Genomic DNA, 12,625 nt, shown 5'->3' on the forward strand with positions numbered 1-12,625 from the left:
TATACAACTCCGATCTAGTGAGACATACCAAGTCTCTCCCAAGCATGCTACAGTTACTGCATCCTATGTAACCTTCTCCAATAGGGCACGTCCCCTTACTACCATTTGAGTATCCAAGGTATGCAGATGGCATATAACTCAATCACAATCAACCGCTCAAAAATAAAATACTCATACCGATAATGATGCAGAACCATAACAATATAATCATGCACAAATAAAAGAACTGAAAACAGAAATCGCATACCTGCAACGTCCGGTGCTGATCGCGCCTCTAAGGTAGTCATCTGAAAAACTCTGCCTCCTACCGCAGGCGCCTCTGCCCGGCCCTGACGGCCATTTGTGATCCTCAAGGTTGCAGGGGCAGGTGCCATCACCCGTCCTGCTGAAAACAAACTGGGGCACTGGGCCTTCTTGTGGCCCCGCTGGTTGCAGTGAAAACATAACAGGTCTGATACCTGTGAGGTGGTAACAGTACAATCCTTGCTGAAATGACCAGTCTGACCGCACTTGAAACAGCCAAACTCACCACCGCTACCACTCCTGCACGTGCCCCCGTGCGCCCTGCCACACTTCCCGCACCGACTGCGGTCCTGATAATCCCTCGATCTCTAATCCGATCCCTTGGGCCTTTTGCCCGAACCTGCAGCTACCTGAACCTTATCCGGCTTCCTCTTCCGGATCTGCTCCAAATCGATTTCCCTCTCTCTAGCCTGAGAGATCATGTCTTCCAGTGTCTTACAGCTGGATCTGCTCACGAACTCCCTGATGTCATCCCTCAACATCTCATGGTATCGGGCCTTCTTCATCTCCTCATCCACGACATACTGCGGTACGAGAAGAGCCCTCTCCCTGAACTTGGCGGTGATCTCCGCCACAGTCTCAGTGGTCTGCGTCAAATCCTAAAACTCTCGTGCCAACTGCTGCACCTCAATAATCGGCAAAAACTCCGCCCTGAACCTGGCCGAGAAATCGCCCCAGGTCATTACGTCCAACGCGGCATCATCCCCCAAAGCATGACCAACCTCCTCCCACCAATCCCTCGCTCTGTCCTTCAGAAGACAGGAAGCGAGTCTGACCTTGTCCCCCTCAGGACACCGGCTCATACGAAATGCATTGGCAACATCAGCCAACCATCTGCTGCTAGCGATGGGGTCCCTAGCCCCATGATAATCTGGTGCCCCGCAAGCCCTGGACTCTCGAAATGTCAAGGTGCACGCTCCCATCAGAGCCATCATCTCAGTACGGAAGGCTCCCAGCCTTTCATCCAAAATCTCCAATATACCCTCCTTGACCGTGCCAAAGATCACAGGAGTCTGAGCTAGAATATTGTGCGTAACCTCAGCTGATATCAACTCTCTCATCCGCTCCTCGAGCTGCTCGGCCCCTGAACCCAAGCCTGATCCCTCTCCAGCGCCTGATCCGCCCGCTGGTCTCTCTCGCAACGTCACCATGCTGAAAATATACCACAACCACTATCAAAATACTCATCACTGATGCGAGACCAAACACACCCTACCAGGTTCCCAGTCCGGTCTCGGCTTTTCTCGAATCGAGTACGGATCCTCTGCTTTCAGTAGTACGGGCCCATACTACCTTCCACATCTATCCGTACTTTCCTCAGGAATTGCTTTGACTCCACCAGGTCCCTTAACCACTACTACTGCTCCCAGCACTATCTCATCCTAGGCTTACCCTAGGAAAACCTCTGACTCAACTCAAACCAGTCCTCAGCTGCTGTGGGTCTCCTTGTGATGCCAATTAGCCATCACTTGGATACCATCACATGTGACGAGGCTCAGATAATCCTTCAAGTAAAAGACTCGTCCCTACAACGGTTGGACTCAAACAAGAGCTGCGCAATAGGACCAAATCCAGTACTCTGGGATTATCCAACCCTGATCACATGTGACGTGCCGTATCCACCTAATGGCTAACTCCCATCACTCAGAATCCCATAATGCACAAAGCAAGCAGCATTCAGACAAGGGAAAATCTAACCATAACATACTCAAGCAATCATATCCACAAGGCAAGAAACTGAACTAGCATGCAACACAAGCTCATAGACTCACACAAACTCATAAACTCAGGCATAACCTAAACAGACTATCCTACTACTGTCTAATCAGCACAACTATGCAGCTCAAAAGCACAAATAACAGGCACATAAGGCATAATCCCTAGATCCTTAGTCCTATTCTAGCATGATGTTCTATCAACTGATAATCATAACATAAGCTTTTATGGGTATTTTGGTGTACTTACTTGAGCTCGGTTGATTGCATGCACCACACCCTTTTTCTCTTTTCAAAGTTCTTTTCTTTCTTAATTATTTTTGCCTCTCTAAAAGTGTTTTCTTTCCCAAAACTCTCTTTTTACAAAACTGTCTTTTCATTTTGAAAACTTCTATACCAATTCCTCATTTTGAGTTCAGACACACCCGAGAGCATGTCCGAATCCCTCAAACCAAGGCTCTGATACCAACTTGTAACGTCCCAAAATTCAAGACTAAAAATTTCTTTTAATAAAACATTACTTTAAGCAAATTCATCATTTCAAAACATAAACAGAGTATTAATTTCCAAAATGCATGTTCGTTATCAGAGTAAACATTCCCAGGCTGTCTAAGCTATGGTGTGTGCCATGCGATCACCCCGAGCTCTTCCCTCCGCTACCGGAAGTACCTGAAACCAAAACTGAAAACCGTAAGCACGAAGCTTAGTGAGTTCCCCACCCTACCACATACCATGCATAACCAGATACTACACATACTAGACCACGCCCGCTATCCTGGGCCTCGCCCCCTACCTCGGGCCTCGCCCGCTACAACGGCCCCGCCTGGCTTCGAGCCCCGCTCGGATACAAATCTGTTTCACTTAGGCCTCGCCTGTCACAGGGCCTCACCCACTAACATATAATAGCACATAAACATATCACATAAGCTAAACACATACTAACGGATCTTGTCCTAAGGCCTCGCCTATCTCTGGGCCCCGCCCCTGACCTGCTACTGATGAGTCATGGAACCCCATCCATACTCCTGCTGATAGTGAGGTACGGGCCCAGCCCACCCTCACTCCTTCCCTAACTTGGGCCTCGCCCCTGCTCTGCTGCTACTGAGATGTGGAACACCATCCACACTCTGCTATTGGTGAGATACGGGACCTCGCCCACACTCACCCCCTACCAGGTACATACAAGTATCACACAAACAACAAGTATGAACTATCACACAAACCATTCCTTGGGCACCCGCCCTCTATCATTGGACCTCGTCCCGAATATCATACTAGCATACTGTGCCTAGAGCTAACCCCCGGGTCTTCTACTCATAACTACATGGGCCGGCATTGTGGCCGTAGACCCATTCATACAAAGGGAAACTCACATGTACTGGCTGATGAACCCACTAGCTGTTGCCCGGCAACTCTCTGAACTCCTGCTCCACTCGCTCCCCGAGCTACCAATATCAATGCAACACTGAGTCCAACTGACCCCCGAAAGACAACCAAGTCAACTCTAGTCAAAGTCAAAGTCCTGGTCAAAGTTAACCTCCCAGGTCAACCCTACTCGCCGAGTCACCCTATTGACTCGCCGAGTTCATATGTTCAGAGTCCTTCTATTCGCGACTCGACTCGCCGAGTCAGTCCATGACTCGCCGAGTCTACCGATTACCGAGTCCTGACCTGACCAACTCACCGAGTCTCCATTCGACTCACTGATTCGAGTCTCAACTCGAAGGGTTTGGGGTTTCGCGACCTGACTCGCCGAGTCCAAGACAACCTTCAATAGACTCGCCGAGTTGTTCATCCAATTCGCCGAGTTCCTGCCCAACATCATCTGACTCGACGAGCTGTTCATCCCACTCGTCGAGTTTCTCCAAATCTTCATGCTACTCGCCGAGTCCACTCAAAGGACTCGCCGAGTCCATTCAGATCTCCCAACATGCAGAGGACTTTTGAGTCATGCAGGGACTCCAAACCATAGATCCATACTTCCAAATCTCAATCCCCACGTAAAGTTGCAAACTTTACGTATAACTAAAGAGATCTAGGCTCACAACATACTAGGGTTTGGTTTAAGGACAAATGGGCTTCACCAACTACTCATCTTCTGATGCTTTATGACATATTGGACCATCCCAACACTAGATCTGAAGTGGCAACAACATATCTAAGCCCCTAAGTCGAATTAGGTCTCAATCAACCATAAAACCCCCAAATCTCATAACAAAATAGATCTAGATGCAAAGAAGGGAAAATGGCAGCTTAATACCTCCAAGATGAACACAAACTGAAGTAGATCTCGGATATACAACTCTCCTTTGAAGCAACCTTCTTGATCTTCAAGTTCCTTTCCAAAATTCCTTCCTCCAAAGCTATATCTCTCAAATGATGGAAGCTCACACGAAATATAGGGTTTACAGGTTCTCTAGGATGATATGGAGGCTGAGGGAGGGACATAACACCCTTTATATAGGATACAACTCCCGGAATTAGGGTTTTCCTCGCACAGACCAGACTCGCCGAGTCTCCTTGGCCGACTCGCCGAGTCGGTCACTTACTCCTCGACCCGGATCCCGCTCGGCCTCGCCGAGTTCCTCCTTGGACTCGCCGAGTCGCCCCTAAAAATTAGGGTTTTCTTTCCTTTCTTGGCCTTCCAGATTTTGGGTGTTACACCTTTTTGCGGAAGGTACAATAATAGTCACATAAATGGGGGGTTGGTATGCAATGATTTAAACAAAAGAATAAAGCAATAAGTAAATGATCAATTAAATGAAACAAATTCAGGATTTGTGAGAACTCCAACTCTATGCAAGACAAATTAGCAATGTGATTTCATGGATGACAAGATATTTGTTTAATTCTATCTAAATTGGTACATGGAAATGCTAACAAGATCTAGCACCTCCCATTCACCACATTGATTAACCAAAATAAGTTCTTTGATTAATCCTAACATTACCAATCTAATCCTAAAGAAGCTCTTAGAATTAGGCTGAAAGATTTCATTAAACTTTATGTGAATGTTCCCAACAACACTCAATACTCCTCATAAGCTTGGGAGCATAAGAATGTGTGAATAAGATTTACACTAAATTCATTCAATAGAAATCAGTTTAGTGCTTGTTACCTAGTGCAATTTACAAAACAATTACAGATTTTGCAATTAGATAACTTGAATGATTTAACCCTAATTCAAATGGCCAATAAGAATCACAATCAGAATCAAACATTCGATTGAAACAAAATCAAATTCACTAGATAGAAAATTGAAAGAAAACATCAAGTCATATGATTGAAATCACAACTAGAAGTCAAGACATAAAGTTGGAGAATCTAGGGTTCTAGCCACTCATGACTAGAACAAGATCACAAATCTAGAAAATGAAATTAAAGTTCTTACAAAATGAAATCAAATGTTCCAAAGTGTTAATCAACTTCAAAATCCTCAAGAAATTCGCTTTCTCCACTCCAAAAGTCGACCCCCCCTAAGTAAAAAGTCGATTCCCCCCTTTAAGAATGGTGAATAACTGCTTTAAAACTCACGTTTACGTTTACACGGCCCGCGTAAATTAACACTGTCATTTACATGGCCCGTGTAAACGCAAAAATATATTGCGCAGAGTTCAACGTTTACACGGCCCGCGTAAACGCAAGGCTTGCATTTACACGGTCGTGTAAATCTTTGTAAAGCCAAAATCTTCATTTCTTTGATATCTTGCTTCTCGGTGCTCCGCAAGTCCTGCATTTTGTCTGCAACTTTTATTTACCTCCTCCAACAATATCCTACCTCCAAAATTCCCTGAAATATCACAAAAGTATTTGAATGAAATTGCCTCATGAAAAATCCCGAAAAACATGCAAAATGCATGAGTTTAAGCCTATATGCAATGTACTTTTATGAAATAAAGCTACAAAATGAGTACATGAAATGCACCTAACAGTATGCTTAGCTAGGCTAGTAGGGTCTTGTTTGTTGCTTATATATGTATATGCTTCATTAGGCTGAAATAGGCTCATTAGAATGAAACATGCCCACTACTGTTATATAAAGTTATTCTAACCATAACACATGCACATCTATTATGTTTATGATTTTCTTCTTTGCTACTTCTAAGGATTTTGATGCTATGAATTCTTCATATTATATTTTATAATTTCAAAATTATTGGTACTCCAACTTTATGGAAAATGGTTGTTGATTCACATTTATAAAAAAAAAATGGGTTGAAAAATGGTACGTTACAAGTGTTAGGATTTCTATGCATTAATACACACGATCAAGTTAGTGGAAACAAAAACAAAACTTATGTGTAAAAGCACCATAGGATCTAAGATATACTAGCTGTAGTAACTGTTGGATTAGGTGTCTAAGCCCATAAGTATAATTGGTATATACTTAAATTGATAGTAGTACAATCCTTTTGGGTTGCCCTCAGAACTAGCAACTGGACATATGATTTTGGAGAGAGAGGTTGAATTTATTATTTGATTAATAAATTGAAATAAATGATTTTTTAATATATTATGAGGATAATATGTTAATTAGAAATAGTAATATTTAGTTAATATTTAATCAGAAATTAATTGAAATTAATGTCGGGATTAAAAGAATTAATTAAAGGTGCAGAGACTTAATTGTAATTGTTCAACAGTTGAGCAATAGGCAATCTAGAACCATCCATATGGTGGGGACGATTTCTTGGAGCCTAAGGTTTCTAGAATAATCTCTGGTGGATAAACAGGGAAATGGATAATTACCCGGTTTATAATTCTCTTGGATTTGGGCTTTTCTAGGGTTTCCTGACTGCACTAAAATAGGGCATAACCCTATGATTTTCGGCTAACCCTCTTCAGAAGAGATCCAACCGAAAATTTCATCCTCTCACCTCCTTCTTAATCATTCTTACTTGCTAGTGTTGGGTGTGAACCATTAGAGGCGTAACATTTGTGACGCTTGCTCTCAAGGCTTCAACAACACAAGAATTCGAATTGCTATTACTATATAGTGATCAAGGTATGATTATTCTAACCCTATTTGTGAATTTCAAAATAAATATTAGCATGCTAGGGTTTTCTATTTTGTTGTTCAAGTTGTGTGTTCAATTAGAGAAAACGTAGATCAAATTATTTAGGGTTGCATGCACACATTGGACTGTTTGTTATGCTCAAAACCCATCACTGATATCAGAATGTAGATTTAGTTTTCTATTGAATTGATACAATGGTGAACTTGAACAAGGAGGAGAAAACAAATCGTCATTCTATTCTTCAAAAACGTTGTGGTGTTCTTCTAACACGTTGTGTTGGCCTGCAAAACGGCGTGTTGATCTTCTGACACGACGTGTTTTGCTGTAAGATCTGAATTTTTGTGCCTTATTTGCCTAATTTGCTTTTATTTAATAATTACTTGATGTACTTATCCTCCAAATCTGATTTTAGTGTATCTATGATGATAAATTAAAAGCCTGGAAGTTAGGAGATAAATATTTGACTTAATTAATTGGTTTTGTTGATTAATATGATTATTTTAAGTGTATAATTAAACCAAGATATTAATTAAATAATCAATGTAAAATAATAATTGGTATTTTGAATAGTTTAAAATACATCTATATGGATCTTATTATTAATTTAATTAAGTGATTAATTAAAAGATAATTTATAAATCCATTAAAAGGTTTAAATTTAATTAAATTAAAAGTTTAATTTATTAAAAAATTAAACCCTTGCAATTTTAAAATGTTTTAAAATACACCTTATACTATGTATATATAACTAAAAGTTTAATATATAATATATGTATAAGAATAGAAACCATGCTATAAAGAGGGTTTAAGGAAGTGGCCTATAAAATGGTCGTTGAATGCGTGTCCACTCTCACCAACCGCTCTCCTGTGTGGTGGGGGGTCGTTAGCCGAACGGATTTGATAGGACATAACCTCATTAAAAGTATAATGAAATAAAGTAACTAAACTATTTTCTAAAATCCCACTCTTAGTTATTTTAGGAAAATGTGAATTTGTATGTTAAACCATAAAATTGCACATTACACTTTATGAGTCGTTAGTGGAGTGTGTTTGGTTAACTGACACACTAATGGGGGACTAATAAAGGGTGGTAATGGCTGTCTCGAAAATTACCGTTGATTAATGGAGCGTGTGTGGCTAACTGCCACATTAAAACGAGATGATAAATGACATTGATAGTACCAAGATAATTTGCATGGTTATTCACATCTCGTTTGTGATCCACGACATCCCGGTCACAAAAGTGAGAGCATAATCGATATCAAACATGTCATTGTTTAGATTCAATGAATCCCAAAAGATCTAGGAGTTTCACAAGATTAAAACTGGTAAAAGCCTTACCTACCTAAAATAGATTCGAATTTTGATTACGGCATCCCTCTTCAAAGTTCGAATCGAAAATATGGATCCTAGCCTTAATTTAAATTCATGGGTTAATAATTAAAGATTGAAATCAACTAACTTGAATTCTCTTCTCTTTTTATAGGTGTCAAGTTCAGACAACAATGGTCTTCCTCGTTCTTTGGGAAGTGGTTTTCGTCTTCCTTCTGCAGATGATCTTCCACATTCTGGTCAAGTTGAAAGTATGATCCTTTCTTCAAGCAATGGTGGAAATAGAGTTCATGCTTCTTCGACTCTTCCTCCTCCTCCTCCAGTGACTCTCCCTAAGTCATGCTTTCTTAAAGTTGAAAAGTACAAAGTTGCTCCAGCCATGTTGTCATGTGAACATCAAGATGGAAAGTTTGTATGTGCACATGTTCTGAATATGAAATTGTACATTGACAGATTGGGAATGTTGGGTGTCGTTTTCCCAATGGAGCTAGCCATTGACTTGGTTCTACTTTCGCTTCCTGAGTCATATAGTCAGTTAATTAAAGACTATCATATGACTGACCACGATGTGACCCTAATTGATCTGACACATATGTTGATTGTTGATGAAGCATAAATGCTTAAGAGCACAAGTGAAGTAAAAGTGTTTGAAGGATCTATCTCCTAAATTTCCATGGACATTGACGAGGGCAATGGTAGTCCATATGTAACACCCAAAGTTTTGAAGGCCAAGAAAGGAAAGAAAACCCTAGCTTTAAGGGGAGACTCGGCGAGTCCAAGGAGGAACTCGGCGAGTCCGAGCGGGATCCGGGTCGAGGAGTAAGTGACCGACTTGGCGAGTCAGGTCTGTTCGAGGAAAACCCTAAATTTGGGACTTGGAGCCTATTTAAGTGCCTCATTCTCTTCCCTAGGGTTCCTTTACTTCCTCTTTAACCCTGAGTACCAAACCCTAGCCGCCATATCCATTGTTGAGCCAATTATTGCCTTGAAGAGTGCACTAAAGCTTGGAAAATGAATAAGGATCTTGAGGGAGCAAGAAGGGGGCTATAGATCTGGGATTGGGAAGATATTTCTGAACATTTGAAGGTATTAAGTCATTTCCCTCCCTTTAGATCTATTTTGGTTGTGAGTTTTGGGGCTTTTTAGCCATGATTAAGTTGTCCATTTAAGTTAGAAGCCGGATTTGGAGTTGCTACTTCAGATCTAAGCAAATTTTGGTTTTGGAAAGCATAAAGTATCAGCCCTTGAGTTGATTATGGAGCCTCTTTGCCTTAAACCCTAGTTTATGGTGTATTTAGCCTAGATCTCCTTTTCTACACGTAAAGTTTGCAACTTTATGTGAGGAATAGGCTTGGGGAGGGTAGATCTACAGTTTGGAGCCCATGCATGACTCAAAAGTCCTCTGCATGTATGTAGATCTGAATGGACTCGGCGAGTCCTTTGAGTGGACTCAGTGAGTAGCATGAAGGTTAGGAGGAACTCGACGAGTGGGATGAACAGCTCGTTGATTCGGATGAAGTTGGGCAGGAACTCGGCGAGTTGGTTGAAGATTACCTTGGACTCGGCGAGTCAGGTCGCGAAACCCCAAACCCTTCGAGTTGAGACTCGAATCAGTGAGTCGAGTGGAGACTCGGTGAGTTGGACAGGTCAGGACTCGGAAATCGGTAGACTCGGCGAGTCATGGACTGACTCAGCGAGTCGAGTCGCAAAGAGAAGGACTCTAAACATATGAACTCCGCGAGTCAATAGGGTGACTCGGCGAGTAGGGTTGACCTGGAAGGTTGACTTTGACCAGGACTTTGACTTTGACCAGAGTTGACTTGGTTGTCTTTCGGGGGTCAATTAGACTCAGTGTTGCATTGATATTGGTAGCTCGGGGAGCGAGTGGAGCAGGAGTTCAGAGAGTTGCCGGGCAACAACTAGCGGGTTCATCAGCCAGTTCAGCCAGTGCAGGTGAGTTTCCCTTTGTATGAATGGGTCTACGGCCATATAATTATGAGTAGAAGACCCGGGGGTTAGCCCTAGGCACAATATGCTAGTATGATAATCGGGACGAGGTCCAATGATAGAGGGCGGGTGCCTAAGGAATGGTTTATGTGATAGTTTATACTTGTTGTTTGTGTGATACTCGTATGTTCCTGGTAAGGAGGTGAGTGTGGGTGAGGTCCCGTATCTCACCAATAGCGGAGTGTGGATGTTGTTCCACATCTCAGTAGCAGCAGATCAGGGGCGAGGCCCAAGTTAGGGAAGAAGTGAGGGTGGGTTGGGCCCGTACCTCACTATCAGCAGGAGTATGGACAGGGTTCCATGACTCATCAGTAACAGGACAAGGGCGGGTCCCAGAGATAGGCGAAGCCTTAGGACAAGATCCGTTAGTATGTGTTTAGCTTATGTGATGTGATGTGATATGTTTATGTGCTATTATATGTTAGTGGGCAGGGCCCTGTGACAGGCGAGGCCTAAGTGAAACAGATCTGTATCCGAGCGGGGCTCGAAGCCAGGCGGGGCCTGGAGCGGCGGGGCTGTTGTAGCGGGCGAGGCCCGAGGTAGGGGCGAGGCCCAGGATAGCGGGCGTGGCCCAGTATGTGCAGTATGTGGTTATGCATGGTATGTGGTAGGGTGGGGAACTCACTAAGCTTCGTGCTTACAGTTTTCAGTTTTGGTTTCAAGTACTTCCGGTAGCGGAGGGAAGAGCTCGGGGTGATCGCATGGCACGCACCATAGATTAGACAGCCTGGGAATGTTTTACTCTGATAATGAACATGTGTTTTGGAAATTAATACTATGATTATAACTGGATTGATGATTTTGCTTTAAGTAACGTTTTATTAGAAAGAAAATTTTTAGTCTTGAATTTTGGGATGTTACACCATAAAATGTTTCTCTTCCCAATGGAAAGGGATCGGCCAAGGTCAAACCATTTGACCATATGGTAAAGAGAAAGGCTAGTTCTGAGATAGTTCTATGTGCTAATCCTAAAAGTTTCATATGTTTCTATTTCCAATTGGAAGGCCATTGGTTGCGAAGCTATCCCTGACTACCTGAAAGATCTTAGAGATGGTAATGTCAAGTCGTGTGACTCTACTTCAGGTACATCCTTTATCTAACTTCATTATTTTAATAAGTTCATATTCGTAGATTCTTAATACATGATGTGATGATCACATTTTGATGTTTTGCAGGATCTAAGAGAAAGAATGAAGCTTAAGAGGAGTTAGCTGAATCTGATCGTGAGATATGGATTTCGGTCACATGGTTCGATGATTAGATTTTGGATCTACTTAGGAGTTATGATAACTTAATAGATTGGTTAAGAGATGTTTAGAAACATAGTTTTCATATTTTGCATTGTAAGGACACTACTAGAAAAACAGCCTTTTACGACGCTCATTGCGCGTCGTAAAACGCTCAGACGACGCGCAAATTCGCGTCAAGGAAGGCCCTGTCATAAAGAGAGACGACATGCTTTTGCGCATCGTCTATAGACGACGCGCATTTACGACGCTCATTTACGACGCGCAGTTACGACGCGCGTTTACGACACGCAATGCGTATTAAGGAAGGCCCTGTCATAAAGGAAGACGACACGCATTCACGTGTCGTAACCTTACGACGCGCGTGTTAATGACACGTAATGCGTATCAAGAAAGCCCCTGTCAAGAAAGGCCATGTCATAAATGAAGATGACACACGTTTTTGCGTATCATAATTTTAAATGTTTAAAAAAATTTATTTTTTATAGATTTACTAATTTTCAAATTAAATTTGCATTTAATGCCTCATAATAGAAAATAAAATATCATATACAAAAAATATAATCCATTTCATAAAATTTAATGTTATACAATTCTATTTCTTACAATATATAAATTTACATTCATCTAATCTACTCTGTGTTTCATACAAAAAATTTATTTCATGCGGCTTCTATTTTCTAAATATGTATAAATCTGAAAATCAACTCCAATTTTTTTTTTTTTTTTTTTGTGTTATAGATTTTTAAATATATTGTATGCAATTCTTGAGCTTGTGGCCTTGGCTGCAACTTTCAGTTCAAAATGTAAAAAGTTTAAGCTTGACAAAATCATGCTTTGTAATATATCAGTTTGTTTGATTCTATGCAATTCATAGACTAATGGAATTGTGTTAGTGTTTCATTCAAGCCTTTCTTTATTAATAATTTTGTTATCTAATTGTCTTATAATTTCAGTTTATTTTTGACGAGGTGCTCTGCTAGGCATATGCAAGGCATGTATA

This window comes from Lactuca serriola, chromosome 7 (genome assembly GCF_051521515.1).
Source record: "Lactuca serriola cultivar US96UC23 chromosome 7, Lser_US96UC23_V15, whole genome shotgun sequence".
In the NCBI taxonomy this organism is placed as follows: domain Eukaryota; kingdom Viridiplantae; phylum Streptophyta; class Magnoliopsida; order Asterales; family Asteraceae; genus Lactuca; species Lactuca serriola.